General features: G+C 42.6%; 1 protein-coding gene across 4 annotated transcripts in view; it reads left to right on the top strand.

Moving 5' to 3' along the window:
• The window catches only part of TRIO (trio Rho guanine nucleotide exchange factor), a gene marked incomplete at its 5' end in the record, with an annotated part of 321,447 nt that overhangs the window by 22,320 nt on the left and 279,127 nt on the right, over positions 1–20,000 (top strand). Inside the window, one exon of one of the 4 annotated variants that reach the window (XM_081053955.1) lies at positions 14,764–14,816. The exons of the other annotated variants lie outside the window; for them this stretch is intronic. Of the gene's footprint in view, positions 1–14,763; positions 14,817–20,000 lie in introns of those variants that run through there. 4 annotated transcript variants of the gene reach the window in all.

Below are 20,000 nucleotides of genomic sequence, written 5' to 3'. Positions count from 1 at the left end.
CTAGCGCGAGAAGTACTCGTGGCGCATACCTTCCGCTCTCCTCCTCATTCCCGGACTGCCCTTTGAGCCAGCCTCCAGTGAGTTTGATTTATTTTAAACTCCGTGGTGGTGCAGGGCTTAGGACTTCATGCTGCCATTTGCAGTAGAAATGTTTAAATTCATGGTACTTTTGTGTCTATCTTTTTCATTTTAATTACTGATCTATGCTTCAGCCTGATTTTTGGAGTAACCTGTGTTGAAATGCACATTTATACCTGGCAGTGTCACTAGGAAACCCATCTCTGGAGCGCCTGTCCTGGGATAGGCCCTGGTCTTTGTCCCCAGGGTGGCAGGAGAGCCTGGGCAGGAGGCCGTGCCTGCTTGCCTGCCCAGGTCTGATGGCCAACGCTGGGGGTTTCCATGGACCAGTGCAGTCAGGTCCCTGGGGCACTCTCAGAGGGTGAGATGTGTGACTCCTGCTGTTTGGTTTTTACTTTTTACTGAGGTTATTTGAGGTGAATGCATGGATTAAGTTTCGTGTTCTTTGCGTAAGACAGAATTAAAGGGAAATTTAAGACATCCTGGTCTGCTGTTGTTTATTACTCTGTTATATTCTCAGTGTGTATTGACTGCTTTTTTCATTCTTTCTCTCGTACATGGGAAGGTCCCCATTTTTATTTTTACGTCATGTTGTTCCTCACACAGCTTTAGGTGACAGCCCAAGAGCTGTATTTTAAAGAAAGTCTTCCCAAATTTCCGTGTCCTTTACCTTTGTAGGATGATGTCATTTCTGATGACCACTAATCGGTATGTCCAGCTCTCCTTTGATTCCAGGTGTTACTAAGTGACTAAAATGAGTGATTTTGTTTCAGAGGTGGAAAATTGGGGTCACTGCTGTGATGACCACTGAGTCCCAGGAAAACTCGCTCTTGTTTTATAAGTTCTTTGTATGTTGGCTTATCAAGTCTATTGTGTTCTTTGTGTTATTCATCTGGAGCTCTTGAGTTATAAAATATATATCTGTGAAATGCAGTGTAACTTGTTTATGTTTATTTTGTTCAGTGGGGTAGTAAAATTGTTTTCTAAGCTTCTTAATTGTGATTTCTCATATAGGAGTCATAGAGCATTCTTTAAAAAAGGGTAACCCACCAGTAGATTCAAATCTACTTTTGGAAAATTAAGTGATAAGTACTTAATGGTATTTTAGGATTAACTTGAAAATATCTGTAAGTTGATAGTACTTGGATCGTACAAGTATGTTGTCACCAGCTGTAGAGTGATTTGGTAATTAGACGAAGAATTTCAGACAAGGCTTATTATTAAAAACAAACGGGAACCGTTTTTGTAGGCAAAAGAGAAAGTAGTTGAGAAAAGCAGGGTTCCAGGTGATTAAACGGGAGGCAGATGAAGCTGGGAAAAGGGAAAGAGAAGGTGGGAGAAAGGGAAAGCAGGCCACGTGTTAGGTTTGTAGGGAAGTGCCTTTAGAACTCATTTCTGTTCCTGGGTGTGTTGTCTCTGTTTTACCCAAAGCAGAGATTCCTGTAACATGTTTTTGGAACTTTTTTTGTTTTAAGTTTCACATTAGCCATATAAACGAGAGAAGAGCAAAAGTTCTCTGATCTCTTTATGATGTAGATAATATTTAGCTTTTTCCATTTTAATTAAAAACACATTGGGTGGAAAGAGTTTTGTAGTTTCTATATAGTATACTGTGGTTAGAAAGTTTTTGTTTTTTTAAAAATTTGGTATATAAGCTTTTGGTAGTCTTTAGCTATTTGCTAAATCCTTAACCCTTCACCTTAACCATTATTTAAAATAATCATTAATGCACATTTATTCACGCATCATTTATTGAGCATGTGCTATGTGCTAAGCAGTCAGTAAAACTAAAACTTTTCTTGAAGTTAATTGGAGTTCTTCAAGGAGAATATTATATATATAGAACTATTTTATCAATTTTCAACAATTTGCATTAAAAATACTAAAACAAAATTTAAATACCTATCAGTTTTTAACTTGATATACAATTTCAGCGTTTGGTGAAATGAACATAGAGTAGTAGCAATTTACAAAAATGAGAAATTATTGGCACTTGACCTATTTCAGCATTCGAATTCTTAAATTCTGTCCATCCTTGCCCTGAAATCAAATATCATGGAGATATCTTGGGGAAGATTGGAAATGCTTAAAATCCTAGAGTGATAAAGTAATAAAATAAAAAGTAAGTCCAGAAGACCCAACCAAGGCTGATTTGCCCAAGAAAATAAGGAAATCAAACATCTGGTTTGTTACTACTTCAATTTGCATGACCACAAAGAAAACTGATTTATGTTTAGCAAAAACTGTATGCACAGCAAATTATACTGTTGTAAAAGAAACAAAATGTTTTATAATAGTTTGCCAAAAACGTAGTGCCATTGTAAGAAAAGTCGGTTGGCTCAGTCTCGCTGGTCACCGTGAGCGGTCATACTTCTGACTAGAAGTACAGGAATGCCACTCTAAATTTTTTAATATTTCGAAAGACTCTAAAATTGCACCATTTAAGGTAGTGCTGCCTAGCTCAATTTTGTAACATTTGAATGTAAACCATAAGTGGAAAAAAGTCTGAGGTTAGAACTAGACAATTTAAGTTATTTGGGATAACGGAGGACGAAGGCTGGGGTAGCCAATAGCTGTTCTCGTGTTTGTCTTACCACTTGGTGGAGTGCAGGTAGAAATCACCTACACATACAGAGAGGCTGCATCAGGATAATTACTTAGTAATGTATCTGAAACCTGGCTGGGTTCAAGGACTAGTTCGTTGCTGTTCCTGCATGTTTCTCTGTCTGAAACTTCTTCCCTGCATTAATGTTAGAGCAAGAAAGAAATTCGGTTGTTGCTAATTAAAAAAACCCACTGGCATGAAGGCCCAGAGGTTTGGCTTGGTTTTCCACATGTGAATGAGCAATGTCTGGGTGACTCTTGCCCTCCTAGACTGGTGAACATAAACATGGAGAGAGCCACATGCTGTCTGCACATCTGGCTGTCCTCTGCATGGGCAGTGTGATGCTACCCAGGTCACCAGCAGTGAACACAGGCGCGGCAACTGCAGGAGGTGAGAGGACTGGGTCTGCTGCCACTCTAGCATCCCTAGGGCCTAGACTCTTCGTGCACTTTCTAGAGCCGCTTGATAATGATTTGTGGGGAAATTCGCTCTAGTCATCACCAGCCCATGCTGATTGAACGAACACTATGTCACTGGTTTTAATGGTTTGCACGTGAGTAGCTAACTACATGCACAGTGTGGCATGCATGCACTTTCAGGGCTTAGTTAAGGCGATTTTACTTGTTAGAGCAGAAAAGAGAATTGATCCAAAGTGTATGGGAACCTCTCAGTCGGCAGAGAGCTGCTGGAGTGGGAGCTGGCGAGCTCTACGTTTGCCTCTGTTTCCTGTTTCTCTCGCGAGTCTACTTTATGCCTGCCTGTCTGTCTAGCAGCCAACTCGACCTCACTTTCATAGATCAAGAAGGGATCAACCAAGATATTGGTCAGCTGTAGATGGGAACAAACACGGGGCTGCCACCCTAACCCTTGCCCGAGAGAAGATTCTGCTGCAGAGTAGATGATCCCCTGGATAAGAACCTGTTCTCAGGTGGCTTTCTTAAGACATTCTCTCCAAAAGTAGGTATCAAAAGACAAATAAGTAACAAAGTGTCTAGAGTAAGAGATTTTGGTCTAGAGTCAAGAGCCATGAAGTTGGATGGGAAAGAAATTAATTACATCTTTATCTTTACAGTTCCAACTCAATACGGTATTTTTTTCAATTATGAATGTAATACAGTAGTTCTCACAGTACCTGTGACTTGTCACCAGTGGATATCATAGATAATTTCAAATGACATTACGGTTAGTTATTGCAGATCTCTCAAAATACCGTTTAGGCTCATCACGACTATAAAATGACACAGTAGTTACTACTCTGATTGCTAGACCTTTTTATTTAATGTGTAGTAAAGAAGCACAGAATACTTTAAAGTCTTTTGATAACTTCACAGAATAGAATTGGTTTTCTGTGAGCTTCTCTCTATATTTTAACACATTTAAAAACAATGTTCTGAGAAGAGGTTTATTGAGTTTGACCAGACTGCCACTATTTAGAAATCCACTCCTCCTCCAAAATTGCTACTTGGAATTGAGACCACAGTTTTCTCTTTATGGCTGTCAAGATTCATGGTTTTTAGGAGTCTTCCAATTTTTCTCCCACTCTTAACTCCTTTCTGCCTTTTCACAGTTCTTATTTACATCCTTTTATTTTTCAAGGTTTAGTAATGGATTTCATTTTCTGTTTGTCCTTTGCATAAATTGTATATTCTTTGGAGCTGAAGATTCTAGATTATTACAATTTTAAAGTTCAGAGAGATACACCAGGATAAAACTAGATCTTGGAGCTTAACGTCCAGATGTGGAAGCCAGATTCGTTTTACAAGCCCGTGATTCTCAAGGTTGGCTGTGATGGGTTCCCTTAAATTTACCCGGGCATTTTGAATAAAACCAGTTTGTCACATTGACATTACATGACTCTATTGGACACTCTTTGTATGATAAGGTAGCCTGTCTCTCGTGTAGGATACTAATCAATCCATGACTACGAGCTCAGCACAATTTATGAGCGTCATAAAAATATATAGAATTTGTAGATATATCGCCTATTGTGTTGGGGGACCACAACTTAGGAAAGAAAAGTTCAGAAAATGTCATGCTGCAGTAAAAGTATGTCTCCGCATTGGAAATACTGATTTATAAAGAATATCTAGAGGCTAATGTATTTTGGAATAACAAATATCAAGCACGGTTCTTATTTAAAAATACATTCTATGCCAATTTTTTATAAAACAGGGCTTAAAAAAGTCAAGTTGTGCTTTTAAAGATGATTTTAAAATTTAGAAATAGTGAACCTTTCAAAAATAACAATTTTACTTAGTGCCAAATCAGTGGAGATAGCCAAAACATTTAATTCCATTTTAAAGTATCATCACTCAAAAACTGCGTTGTAAGTTCCTTTTTTATGGCTGTGGAATATTTGATACACATATTTCCAGGGCTGATGTTAGATATATGCGTTTCATAATGCGTTGGTCTTCTGAAACACTTGACCATTAAATTTGATTTTTAGGAGTATTTTTACATAAGCAAAAACAGCCCATTTCTGATACTTTGTTTCTTTCTGCCGAGCTTGGAAGAGGAAGCCGCTCAGTTTGACAGCAGTGATCACACGAGGACACGCTGTGGGGCACATGGCTTATTCTGGAATCCATTGGAGTGTTGCAAACAAATTAATATTAATCTACTTAAAACTTGTATAAATAAATTGCCCCATTTACGTTTTGTTTTCAGTGGCTTATATTTCACAAGTTTAAAAGTTTACAAGTTTAAAGGTCACCTTTTCACTTTTTTGATAACTGGAATATGAGTAGATACCTTTTACAAAAACATTTTTATTAATGGAAAACTTCAAACACAGAGATCTTTTTAATGACACGCATTTCTGGCCTTTGTGGGAATTTCATGTTGGTTCTTGGGGTCTGACTGCTCCAAAACATGCCAGACGAGCGCGCTCCTTCCTGGAAGCTAGAGATTTAGAAAGCAAGGATTCTGACATTTTTAAGCCTGCTGCCTCGGGTTTATTAGCAAATGGGGAAAAAAAGAAAAAAGAAAAAAAAAAAGGAAAAGATAGCTGACAGGGAGAAGGAGAGGGGGAGAGAGAAAGAAAGAGGGTAAGTATTGCTGGACTAACTGGCTTCCCTCCCTTGGCTGGGACCCGGGCCCCTTGGAGAGGATGCATTGCTCCTGACTCTGCCCAGATCTCACCTGCTTCACCTGTCACCCAGGTGAGGCACTGAGCTAGGCTTCCTCCTCCTTCCTCTGGATTGAGTGCTGCTTTATTCCTTCATATTTTGGCTGCATGAAGGAGGGGCTGCTTTGCGTCCGTAAGTAAATGTAGGTAGAGCCTTCCCTGAATTCCCACCGGCCCATTATTGCACATTGAACAGCAGTAACAAAACCAAATCAGCCCGGGCTGTCCTATAGCTGGGCTGTTTCCAGCCCTCTGCAAGGATTTTCATCAGTGTTACTTTTCCCATTTTATTTATCTGTTTCATATTTATTTTTACCATTTAATATCAGAGGATACTATTCATTTGTGTGTGGCTTATTATTATTATTTTACAAATACTCCTGGCTAGTGATTTTCCCAGTTCCTGGAGTAACTCTTCGTTTCCCCACTTCTTTTAACCATTCTTCCCTAAAACTCCCTTCTTTTAAGGGCTGAGATTTCATTTGGCCCTTACTGCTTTTGTGTTTGCCAAGCAGAAGCTGCCGACCTGTGTGTGTGGTACTCAGACCACACAGTAAAGGCTTTCTTTTGGTGCCAAGAGATCAAAAGGAAGGTCGTTGTAGGTGATGGAATGCTGCCGCTTAAAAGGGGGCAGGGAAAAGGAGTTCTGTTCCAGTCAGCTGATGCAGGGTTATTGCTCAGATGCGGCTTCCGAAACCCAGGCTGACGTCTTGTGCTCTGTGGCATGGTTACAAAGCCCAGTGGGCCCGGCTCGCTGTTTGAAATGACAAGTGTTCCTGTTAAATGTTGATGCTTCCTTAGCTTGACATTCTTTACTGATAGGCTGATCGTACAATATGTGGTCTAAACAGAGATGCTTTTGAGAGTGGAAGAGGGCGTTACTGATAATTATTCTGGATCAATAGGTGTAAACTGGAACTGTCCCTATTGAGCCAGGATGGATGGTTACCCGACTCACTGTCCACAGCTTCAGAATTTCCGTATACAGAGGACGAGAGTCATGTTCAGATGTTCGTGACCCGCAGCGCTGAGGGTTTGGTGCTTATCCCCCTCTCGCTTGGAGAAAATGGTGTTTGATTCAGTGTGGGACACATACAGGCATTGACAGTTGGCCGAGAAGAGTGGTCAGAGGAGGTGCTGCTGAGTCAGCTGCTGTCAATAGTGGTCTGTTCAGAAGCAGACCTGGGGTACATCCAGGCTCCCGCCCCCTCCTTGAGTGGTTGAATCACCCATTTTGTGTGTGAGCTAAGTGGGACTTGAGCCGAGAATCAACACACAGGCGCTGGCTTGTGTCCTAGCCTTCTTCCCAAGAGCTCAGAAGGGGGTCTTTGTGCTACCCCCTCCCCAGCCACAGAAGAAGGGGGCTGAAAAAGGCGTTTTAGCTTCAGTCCATTTGAGTGATTTTGGTCAGAGTCCTGTCCTGCTCCTGCTGAGCAGCCCGCCAGGCCCCCCTCCAAGGCCCTCCCGAGTGGGTCTGGGGTCTCAGAATGAGGAACACAGGTTCTTCTGCAGTTAGGCCCCCGTAGTACCCTCGGCGCCTTCACAGCTGTGAGAGGAATCGCTCTGCGCTTGCTCTTAATTGTCCTGTAATGCTGGGTTAAAATGCACTTTTAAATGAAATTTTAAAACCATCCTAAAATAAAACATATATATATATATATATATATATATATATATATATATATATATTTACTTATTATGCCCTCAGAATGTTTCAACAGTGTAAGTATTTAAAGAAACAAATCAGAAGTAATGTGTATTAAAACATGTTTTTCTCACAATCTGGAATTTTATATGTACTGTATATATATTTTAAATTCAGCTGACTTTCGAAGGCCTGTTGGGTGAAGCACTAATTAACTACAATGCAGACATAGCCAGGCTGGAGCATTCTCGTGAAATCAGCTAGATAACAAGCCGGTTCCATGCTGAGGGATTCAGTCTGTGTGCCCGGAATTTGCAAGCTGATCATTACATGCTGCCTAGAGCTTCCCCTTCTCATTGGATTAAGTAAGATTATGTTGAAGGGGGTGGGGCAGAAGAGGGTAACTGAGTCTCCCCTCTGTTTTCTGAACTGTGCGAAGTGGGAGCTGTCAGTGTTCTTACCTCAATCAATTGGTTTCCTTGCTTTTCACAAAAATATAACCCAACCTGGACTTTGCAGGAATCTCATTTTTAGCTTAAAAAAAAAAATCACAGAAGTAGGGCATGTGCTAGAAATGTTGGATCTTTGAATACGATAATACAGATAGTTTTAATTTTCTTTGGAAATGTGTTACCGGAGTTGGCTTACTTGTCTACATCTGCAAAAGACTTCATTTTGTCCAGTGAAATCCCTCGGAATAAGCAAAGGCGTTCATTCACATGCACCGTTAGAGGGTTCCTTGGTTCCATTCTGTGGACTGGACACAATCATCCACAGTGGCACATTGCAATGCGGTTTTGGGTTTGATTATTCACTCTATGTCTCAGCCTCTTCATCTTTTTCTAGGATGTTACAGTCTTTTTCCAAGTAACAAAGAGACCTCTTATGTAACAAGTATAGAGTGAATGTGGATATTTTCTACATTATTGTTCTTAGATGCCTTCCAGTGTGTTCGAGAATACTGGGAAGGCAAGTTCTTCCAGATACTGGGCCGGAGGAAATAGTGGCGGTGGCCCCCTCGGGGTTTTGGCATGTGTAGAAACTGAGGCTGGAGCTCCACTCAATGCTTCATGGCCACTGCAGGACAATGGCTACTTCACTCCAGCCAGAGGCGTCTGGGTCTGGTTATCATCCCCAGCAGCTGTCGTTAGGGCTCGGGACCGGCGCTGGCCCTGAGACCCTCCAGGTCATTCTCTGGGCTGTCCAGTCTGAGCGTCTGTGCTCACCCTCCGGCCAGGTTGTGAATGGCCGTGGGCATGCCTATGATCGGGCGGGGGTGTTTCTGGGCCAGGCGGGCCTTGATTTCATGCAGGGGACCACTCACTTGGGACATGTATCTCCAGGGGCCTCAGGGCAGTGCATTGCAGAAATCCCTTTTTAAGTCCATTTCAGTGCGCGCTGAACACTCTGGCTTCCTCTTCCTTGCTTGGCTTTATAGACCAGTGTTGGGGGTATTTAAAGACAAATCAGAGGATTTCAGCCAAGTTCAGAATCTGAGGGGATGGCAGGCAAAACAGGGCACAACGGAAAGAGCAGAGAATCAGAGGAGTTGCGTGCTCTGCCTCTGCCTTGGAGCTGAGCTGGGGGGTCGGGGGACCCCAGGGAGGCCTGGGTGCATCGCAGCTGACATGGCTCCTTGGGTGGTAACTTCAGGGCTGCCCATCTCGGTCCGTGCTCACCACGAGGGGAACCAGAGTGAGCTGGCAGTCGTGTCCCGTGCAGGTTACTCCACAGCACAGATGGAGGACAGTGAGGTGGAAATCCTTTTTGGGACTTACCTTATTCCGATGGACATACAGAGGGTGCCAAAAAATGTAGACACATTTTAAGAAAGGAAAAAAAACTACTAAAATTGTAATACTCAGTATATACCGCTGACAGAAGATGAATACAAGTCACGTTTGACTCCTGCAATTCCAAGAGGTGCTCGAAGTGATGACCATTAGTGTCCAGACACCTCTGATTATACGAACTGCTGCTTGAGCAACGCTGACCAAAGTGTCCACTTGGATATATTTTTTGGCATCCCCAGTATGTTAATGGTGTCCAACTTTGCCAGAAATGTATTTTGGTCCGTGAACTTTGTTTGGACTTTGGATACATTTTTGTGATGACAGCATTTTAGGGAAAGTTACCCAATTTTGGCTTTGTTTTCAAGAAATGATGTGGTTTCGACTTTCCAGTCATATACTTAACACGTTTTGAAGGCTTGTGACAACCATGCAGTGTAAAAGTTTGGCAACTTGACCACCTGAGCTTTTTTGTAATGAAAAAGCGCCTCGGGAGCTATTACGGCTTGGGGCAAGAGGAAAGGTCAACACAAGGAATTGTTGGGCTCATGTTTGTAAATGGCGGTACTTACTTAATTACTTAGCATGTTTCTGGAGGCCCGCTGAGAACACAGCAGTGAAGTGGGCCACCCCATCTTCTTCCAAGATCTGAGGCTTGGAACCTCGTGGTAAAAATGACTGTCACAGGCCAGAGACACTTCCAACTTGGCAGGGAGGGCATTCCGAAACACAAGATAACCTTTCATTTTTAATCACCTTGTCCTTTACTTTTTGTCTCTTCTCTCCTGTCCCTCCACTTCAACACTCTTTAGAAGTTGGAAGCTCTTTCCCTAAAACTTCACTTTACTCCAGTGTTGGCCGTAGGTGTCCAGTGTGCACAACTGCAAACGTTCTTTTTCTGCTGAGCCTCTGAAATATTTGGAGGGAGTGAGCAGGTCCATCCTGGCCCCAGGCTTCCTTCAAACACCCGCGCTTCCTCTCCCTGTCCTCCGGGGGCACTGATTGGGTCACAGCAGCCCAGCTCTGACCTTCGTGGCACAGCTGCTCTGCCCCCTTCCTCTTAGAGCTCTGGCTCATAGAACTCTCCAGAATACCTGCTGGTGTTGCCTCTTTCTCTCCTTTTCATAAGGCCCTTCCTGACTTGTACTTAAGACATTCATATTTTGAATGTAAAAGTGACTTTACACATATCATTGAATTTCATCTTACTACTTTCCGTTGTTCCTGTTCAGATCTTCGGATAGCATTTTTTTTCACCCGACACAGCGATGATTTCACTGAGCCATGAGGTTGAGGATTTGATAACTGAGACGTCTCTACCTTCTTGTCTAGTCATTGTTTGCAAGCTCTTAGGAGAGGACCCCCATCTGTGAAATGTGTGGGTGCCTGCTGTTTGCGATCTCCTTAACTAGGACGTCAGGCTCAGTGAGAAGTGCGGCCATGCTGTTCCACCAGATGACCCTGTGACTTCTGCTGGAACTGTCTTTAGCCAAAACGGCACCTTCTTGGTGCCTGGGTTGCCTGATGGAGCTGCTTCAACCTCGGGACAAACTTATATCTGATAGAAACTGTTGTCAGAGTGGGTGGAATAGTGAAGTTTTCAAAGCGAGGAGACAGTCGTTGTTTTAGACATGCTTGGCTTAGCAAATACAGTGTTGTTTCTTCTTGTCCATAAATGTGGCTAAAATTCTCCCTTGTAATAATAATGATTAAATGATGGTACAATTTCTATGCCTTAATTTTGTTAAGGATTGAAGTATAAAAATTAGTGAGCAATTTACGTGTAGAAGCTTGGTCTATGGGAAAACAGCATTAATTGAAAAGGACAGTGTTATACTTTATGTCCTTTTTCTCTATGATTAAATCTTATGGTTTTTCTACATTTTGTTTTTGTCCTAAGAAATCACCTGTTGGAAAGCTCACTAGCATTTAAGAATTAATCTCTCCTGACTGGTGAAGTGCTCCCTAGGTATGAATTTGGAGTTCTGATGGTTTCTTTAATCCTTCCCTGGTTTTTCTAGAGGATTAATAAGGGAGGTGGACCAAGTACTGCCATTCACCTCCTTCTGGAGCAGGATGGCGACACATGTTCTCCTCTCTTCTCCAGTCACCTGCCTGGAGCACTTCTCCTCTGAGCCAGAGCAGACTGCTGGTCCTTGTCACACAGCCTGCGGGCAGCGTGGGGTGGTTACAGTGGGCCTCCGGGTGGGGCCCAGATGTCCTCTCTGGGGCAGATGGGCCTCTTCCTTGGGGTTCAGGTGGATGCCCGCTCCTTCCTCCTTCTGTCATCACATCTAGGTGAGTTACTGCTCTGTCCTCACAGCCTCGTGTGTTACTGCTCGCCTGGACGCTTCCAGAAGCTCCAGTCTTGGTGGAACTTAAGCTCTTCAGCTGGAAGCCACCAATCACTCCCAGTCTGAACTCCTGTAGGTCTTTGGTACTTAGGGTGTGTGTGTGTGTGTGTGTGTGCGGTTTTTGCGATTTGTCTTCTCTCTCCATCAACCAGATTGTGACTTAAACAGGGTTGTGTTTTCTCCCCCTTTTTTAATAGTAGGAGTCCAGTAAATATAAATAATGAAAAAAAATGTGTCCTTGGAGAATTGTTTTTCCAAACACTGCTAAAAAGCCATCACTTTACCAAAAAAGTGATGTGCTTTTTCAGAAGTAATACATCCCCTAAAAGTTACTAGTTTAAACAAATTACTTGTTAAATATTTTTCTTTGACCATTAAAAAAGAAATGGTCATCCTCCTACTTGCCACTTTCCCCGCAACCCTAAGGAAATTCTAAATAATTAAATAGGAGAAAAAACCAATTCACTGCTACTTGACCACCAGTCTCTTGTTTTCCTCCGTAATGCAATTGGTGTCAAACTTGGGCTGAACAGAGCTTTGTGCCGTCTCCCATCCCGTTTGCCGAGGAAGGCACCGGGACACAGGGACAGCTGCCGCATCCCTGGCTGCACCTCCCAGGAGCTCTAGAGGTTGTTTTGGTGTCGCGGGTGTGTGGGCACTGCCAGTATTAACCTTCCACAAACGGTGACGGTTTTACTTTGCAGTTATTTCCATGGTAAGTATTTATTTTTTAAAAAAATACTACCCGAGAGGATGTGGCTTGTAAAGGAAAGATGGATCCCAAACTTGAAAAATACATAGTTCTTCCTGCACTTTGTGAGCTCAGGGTCTAATTAACACAGGCCTCTCATTGACCTTGACTTCAGAACTCTAAGCCAGTCTGCCTCGCAGATTTTGTCCCCGTCCTGGGGGGGACTTTGAAATGTTTTTGTTAGAAGAGCTTTGCAGCTCCCCTTAGCAGCAGCAGCAGTGTTCGGAGAGTGGAAGGGAGTACTGCACACAGCTTGTGTGTCCCTTCGGCAAAAGGACAACTGGCAGCTTCTGGAAACGCTGCGTCCATGGCTGCGAGGCGACCCCTGCTCCATGGCCTCTGTCCAGTACTGGGTCACAGAGCTTCCATTCTGCAAGGTGCCTTTCCCCGTCCTCTGATCTATTACAGGCGCTTGACAATGGTGTCGAGGCTTCAAACTTGTCATTTTTGTCATATGGAGAAAATCACAAGGCTTTGGTATGCTGGGATGTGTCTGCATTGGTTAATATTAGTGCTGTAGTATAATTCAGGACTTCATTGGTTTGGAGGAGTCCCATTTCCTTTGCTGTTTATGCCCTCAGATGATTAACACATGTACTTTTAGAAGAAAGGTTGCATCTTAACGTCTTCTAAATGCTCCTGAAAGGAACTTCCATTGTAAAATATTGTCTCATGTTTCTTGTCAGCATGTGTGGGAAGTTCTTGATGTTTCAGGAAAAAAAAATTAAGGTTAGTGGGAGTGAGGGCAGACCCTTTCTCGGTTCAGTTTTCATCCCGCATTTCCGCGTCTTTCAAGCATTGCTCTGCTTTTCCAGGCTGTGTTTTCCGTGCCTCTCTACATCAGTTGTCATTTTGTTTGTTAGTCACTTTTGCTGTTCTGAATCCTAACTGGAGCTAGGACTCATCCTATGAGCAGCCTGCTCTCATTGAGCAGGGCACTCAGTGTGACAGCTGTGCCAGGTCTGGTAGGCTTGTGGTGCCCGGGGTGCAGCATTCCCCCCACCCCCGCGGGTTGTAACCCGGCTTCCATATTGAGCAGTGTAATTAGCCATTGTATCCTGTAGCCATTGGTTGGTCAATATTTTTACCTCACAAAGGTTGTTTATAATTTAAAACATTGTAACATTTTTTTGTTGGCTCTTGGGTCTTGGTTTTATGTGTGCATGTGATTCCAAAAATCCATGTGTATTAGTTATTGTCCTGTTGATGAGTATAGTGAAGTGCAAAATAGAGATATTTGGAAAAGGGAAAGACCACTTATTTAAAACCATTAGTGATAATTATTTGTAATAGAACTTGCCATGATTTTAGTCATGATTTAAAAATTACGAGCTGCTTCTGCCCCATCTACTTAAACTGTTTGCGCAGTGTTCAGTACGTAGGATTTTTACACTCAGGATCGCTGTAGGTTACACTTTTATGGCTCCAGCCATTGGGTCATGGCTATAAATTCCAATGTTTGTAAAACTTATTCTAAAAATGTATCAATGCTGTTAATGAGCCAAGTATCCGTATCAGGATCTGAGGTGATGAATGGCTACAGATACTGTAACTTTCTGAAATCTTTGTGTATTTGTCAGCAGAGATGTTTAGTTAATGTGTTACTCTCTCCTCTCGCCTCAGTAAAAAGCTGTTACTAAACCTTCAGTGTGCCTTACACTCTGTAGCATACTGAGTCAAGGAAACAAAAAATGATTTGCTGAGGTGCTTTAGTGGGAAATGGAGCAATTTGTTTAACGTAGCCTTGGAAATGATTTTTGGGCAACATCTCAGGTGTGGGGCAGGGTGGGCATAAGTGAGATTATGTGTGTGTTGCGGGGGTGGCAAGAGTGGCTGCATTTCCACTCTTAAAACGTAAGTGAACTGCCAGATCTTAAAGGCATTTTAGTGATTTTCAGTGGCTGAATCCAAAACACCTGGATATTTCTACTTTTCCCAATAAAATTAGTGCCCCCGCCCCACCTTTTCCCCCCAGCCTTTTCTCTCTCTCCTTTCATTCCTTTCCCTTATAAAGACCAAAATACAAGTTATGGAGGATTATGGGAGAGCTTGGTCCTATTATTTCCATACAAATTGAATCCTGAAGACTCTTGACATCAACTGAAAAGTAAATGCATGAAAACACGGGCAGTGCATTCCTTCCCAGTCCTAAGTGCGGGTGGGCATTCTGCCCATGGTGGGCCAGCTCTGAAGAATAGCTGAAAGACACGACCAGCATAAAATGATTAAACACGATAGTGAACACAGGTGTGCTGGGCTCTGAGCGGGCTTCCAGGGCCATACTGGCCACCACGCCCTGTTTCAGTACCCTGTGTGTGCCCGCACCCCCGTGGGTACCCCCCTCCCCCCCATACTTACCCAAGTGCACACCTGCCCGCACGCAGATGCACAGAAGGCTTCCTGGCCGAGGAGGAGGGAGGAATTGGGAGTATTGCTGTTCTCATGCCAGACGCCTAGGAAAAGGTGAGGAGGGGCCCAAAAATAAGTGGAAATACTGACTGGGAGAAGACAAAGGGGGAACGGGCAAACTGATTGGAAGGTGGTGGGGGAGTGACTTCTTAGGCACATGGGGAAAAATTTAAACATATTTTGAAGCTGATTTAATTGATGAAGGCTTGCCTGAATTTGGCTAATTCATGTTTTTGGATAAATTTAAATGAATATTGTCTTGCTGCCAATTGGAAAAAGCATTTGCCTATTAATTTAGTCTTCAGTTTTGCCAGGTAAGTTTTTAAGCCTTGCATTTATTTAATATCACTAACGTTTTATGTTGCCTTGCCTGAAATTATGAGCGTATGTTAAATAGTTTGTGGCCAGTAATGGAACCTTTTACAGGAGATACAGTTTGATGGCTTATAGGGGGCTGCCCATAGTTCTTTAAATTGCTTTTTGCTGCAGGTGATTTGATTCAGCAGAGGGAGCGTTGGCGTTGCATTTTTATTTGACATACTGTGTTTGGAATGCTTTGACAGAATAAACCAAACTGTGGCCAGTTGGGGAATAGTCCATAGTCTGAGTATATGTCTGTAGGAAATCTAACTGCAACATGCACCTCCACGAATGGATTAATTTCTCTCATTTGCAAAGCAAAGTAGACAGCTTGACTTCCTTGCCTGGAAATGCCTAGACCCTTCTCGAACCTTCCCCAAACCTTCCCCGTTTGCGGGGTGGACATGGGATGGGGGTGGGGACCGAAGGATTTTCCGCTTCCAATTGGAGAAGACTGTTTTGCTGTTTTGAGTACCACAGTCTGGGAAGAACTACCGGAAAGACTGATTCCTAGTGGTGCCCTAGTAAATGTTTTCAAAATATTTTTTTAGGCAGCTTGGGACCAGGGTGTTTTAAATAGCTTGTTAAACAGACTTTTAAGAAGTAGACCCAATTAGCACTGCTGAGTAGTGTGTAAATGTTGACTAGATTCATGAGACTATGCTGGAAAATAAATTGCAAACTTGAGTTAAATGTGACATTTTAAATGAGACTTTAGTCCTGAAATTTCAATTTTCCTGAGCTGGAGCTGAACTAGCTTCTCCCTTGTTTTTCTTGCCTAGTTATCAAGCTGTAGCGCACTCGGCCGGCCTCCCCAGCACTCAAACATATTCCTTTTTTAGAAATAAAAGTACCTGGCCTCTATGATACATAACTGAGTCATCCAGTGGATATTAAAGAACTATAAAAACATACTTGTAGATAGTTTTTCATGTTGTTCCCGAGCAGAGTCTAAATTTGGAGTCATTTGAAATGGAAGTGAAAGGCTGTGTCCTTGGCTCCCCGTGGAACATTCCGGTTGATGCTTTTTTGAGTAGCTGTAGGGCAGGCAGGTCAGCCTCACCTGGACAAAGGCACAGGGGTTTGCCTGCGGTCACTTCTGAAACTACGACCTCTCATTGTTCCATCAGTAACCAGTTTCTGATGTTGGAGACTCTTGGACATAAAGCCTCGGAGTTGTGTCATGCCCATTGAGCCAAGACCATTTTCATGGTGGATAGACCCATGTTTGTTTAAAGTTCTGTATTAATGTTTAGTAATAGTTGGACAGATGAGCCAGAGCATGAATCCTTGGTAATACTAAGGTGTGTCCATGTGGGAACACCATGAGGTGAGAAGGTATCTGGCCCCAGCAGCCTACAGCAATGGATGGGAACTTAATAGTGTTTTATGGGAGGTCAGTTTTGGTCCTTGTTACGTGTCTAATTGGGAGGTCAGTTTTGGTCCTTGTTACGTGTCTAATTGTAGCGCCCAATACAGTAAGTGGGTGAGTATGGGAATGTCTTAGATGCTGTTTCCGGTGCCACATTAAAATGTAGTGTGTGGTGTTAACAACCCCGCAGAGCTTCTGCCCAGCCAACAGTCACTGGGGGCAATGAAGGTTTTTAAGGAAAAGCAAAAGTTGCCAGGTGGGTTTTGTTGTTGTGCTGTTTTGTTGGTGGCTGAGGCTTGAAGGTACAAAAAGAATTGCCGCGCCCTCTGTTTTACCATGAAATTGTGAACATTTGTGTCTTCGGCTTTGTTTGAGTTGGTTTTATTGCCCACAGTTGTTAGCATAATATCCGGCAGGTAATGGGTTGCCTGTCAGGGGATTACCTTGTGGTTTTGAAAATCATTGTACCAAGGAGTATCTGTAGCAGTTCTGGTCAGTCCTATTTAATCTGAACAAATTACGTTTCTTTTGTTGTTGGGCTTTTTGAATTTATAAACAAAAATGAACATTTGTAATGGAATTTGACATTTGAATCTTTATTTGATTCCACATAGAAGTCTGAGTAAAAGGTGATACCAATCTCTGTTTTATATAGGAAGAGCTTTAAGGGAAATTGTGTGGATATTAACATTTTCTGAGGTTTCCTGATTATTAAAACAATGTATTTGCTTATAAAACAATCGAAGAATGAGGCATTGAGGGAAGAGGAGGAGGAAGGAATCATTAAAATAATAAAAGAAAGGCTTCTGCCTTCATTACAGGGAGAAACGTGTTTTGTCACTGACGTTTTCATTTGTATTTCTGAGCCAGTGCTGGCTGAGCGGGGAGCAGACTGCTGTTATTTGCTGATAGGAAGCTTAATCTGTCTTTGCTTTTTTCATAATTATAACCTCGCTTTTCCCCCTCACCAGCTGAGAAGTTAGACTGGAAAGTCATCAGGACAGACTGGAACTTCGGATTTGTGAATACAAATTTTACAAAGTCACTGCTGTTTTCTTTGTGACATCTGCCAGGTTACACAAAATAAAGAGTTTAAAAAACACTTTGGCAAACAGGACAAAGTGTGCAGTTGGTGGAGTTGACTGAGTATTTTGTGAGACGGTTTCAAGTGACGTAGGATAATCATGGTGTCCACTCCCCTTCTTGGGCGTGAGCACTGCTGCCTGCTGTCCTCAGCGCCCTGCTCCTGGCCTGCAGTGTAGTAAGGATACCGTTGTCCCCACTTCACAGATAAGGGCCCTGAGCTACAGAGCAGTTACGTGGCCCTAGGTGTGGAGCTGGCTGAGAGCGGGGCTGGTTTGAATCTGGGTCCTGGTTGCTGCTCATAACCACTGAGCCATAACTGTTCCTCAGCTAAATAACTTACTACACCTCGGTATAAAGGAATCAATTTGTTTTTTATGTGACGTGTAAAATCAGACCCATTATTTCCATGTCTCACAGAGTCTAAGGTTATGGAACATGTTTCCTATTTTATAGTGATTTTTTCTTCCCTTCGTTTTTGTCATTTTCCACTGTGCCGTTGCTGACAACCTACAATAGGGTTTGTGAAGGAACGGAAGGAGGCAAGCCACCACCACTAACAACTGTTGGTTTTCAGACAGTTTTCCTGCTTTTCCCCATTGATGCTTCTCAGCTTTTCTGCTACAGTTCTCTCCAGTTTCCAGGTTTGTCCTGTGGATCAAATCCCAGGTTGCCGGGGAACATTTGGGTGGGGAGAGTCCGATGATGTAATTTCAGTGGAAATACTGTGAAATGAATACTTCCATGAACCCATGTACTTGTGTGCACATTAAATATATTTTTAGCAGTCGAGCTTTGGCTTGTTGTAGTGAAAATGTTTTTCCGTGAATAACTCTCTAATGTTGGTCTTGGGTTTCTACTACAGATGTTACAAGTTTGGTATAAGTGTTACAGAATCGCATGGATTTTGGATTGTGACTATTTTCTATTTTTAGTATTTTTGTTATTTTTCCTGTTGAGCAGTATTTTAAAAATGTGTCGACAGGTGAAATTCTACTTTGCGCCTAAGTTTTAGTGAGGATATTGGCACATGGATGTCTCATTCATTTCCTGTGGACTAATGTAGATGTCTGGCACTTCTGCGCCCGTGGTTTGATGGCGCACCCAATAACCCCCATGCTGTATTTGTTATCAAATTTGGAGTAAAATTAACCCAACTACAAATAGAATGTTTTCTGAAATTTGCATCACTTTCCAAACATCCAATATTTCTGTGTAATTGGATTGGAGAGGGCCAGGAAAGGGTTAATCTTGAAAACCAAAAAGGGGCAGTTCCTGTTTGTCATACGTAAGTGTGTGGCCCCAAGAATATGTTGGCGAGTTTCCACCTTGGGTTGTACACATGAGCAAGGCCCTGTGTGAAGGCACGTGTGAGTGCAGTTCGTTTTCACGCTCCCAGGAGTGTATGCCATGCCTTTCTGCGAAAGGGGTCTGCAGTCCATCTGGGATTGCAGAGCCGAGGTGCGGTTGTTCTGACCGTTCGTGGAAGTTCGTATCTTGCAGAATATTGGCGTTTTTTGGTCAATGAAGCTAGTTTACATAGTACTTAGTGAATGGATCTATGAAGAAACGGTTACAGCCTTGGTCTAATTTTGAACAGAAGGAAAACAATGAAGAAACACTTAATCTCAGGGGCCACGACTAACGAATGGCCCTGTTGAGGTACGAGGCAGGAGGGAGCGCTGCACAGAGCAGACCCTTCCAGCCCATGGGAAACTGCAGTTCTGTAAGGACACCTAGTTGGTGACAAAGGTAATAAATATCATCCAATTTAGGCAATATGAAAAGAAAAAGAAACATCCGTAAAATCAGCCACTTATGTGAATATTTAAAAAAACAATATTGATGAACTTTTTTGTTCATAAGAGATCATTTAAAAAGTATGTGTGTGCAGAATACATCCATTCCTGTAAGAAATCCGAGTCAGTCGGGGGAGATCTTGGGGTCGGCTCCCGTATTGCTTTGCACCTATGGTCTTTCCGCAGACACATGTGTGTCCTTTTGTAGGCCAGGCATTGCGTTCACTCAGTGCCTGTCTGTTTAAGTGATTCAGGTACGTGAAATTTCAGTGTAAATATTTCTTTAATTCACATTCTGTGTCTGCCCCTATATTTATTCATTTGAAGACTAACTCAGATGCATGGGGCACTGATTTGTGGAACTTCTAATCCTTTGCAAATACCCGGCTCCCCGATCTTTGACGAACTCAATGATTTTTTAAAAATTTGTCCTCAGAAAGAAGTGAATGGCTGGCCTAGTCAGAGGTATCTCAGGACAAATTTACATCCACGCCCCTTCATTTGACACCTGTGGCTTTTAGAAAGAAAAGCAGATAACACTGTGTAGTAATTTAATCAGTTTGTATCCACACAAGTGCTTCTAGGATTTCCCTTCTGAGTCAGGAAACAATACCCTTCCCCTGA

Source organism: Rhinolophus hipposideros (genome assembly GCF_964194185.1).
Source record: "Rhinolophus hipposideros genome assembly, chromosome: 7".
NCBI lineage: Eukaryota > Metazoa > Chordata > Mammalia > Chiroptera > Rhinolophidae > Rhinolophus > Rhinolophus hipposideros.
Note: the sequence above shows the minus strand (reverse complement) of the source record. Positions and strands in the feature narration are given on the sequence as shown.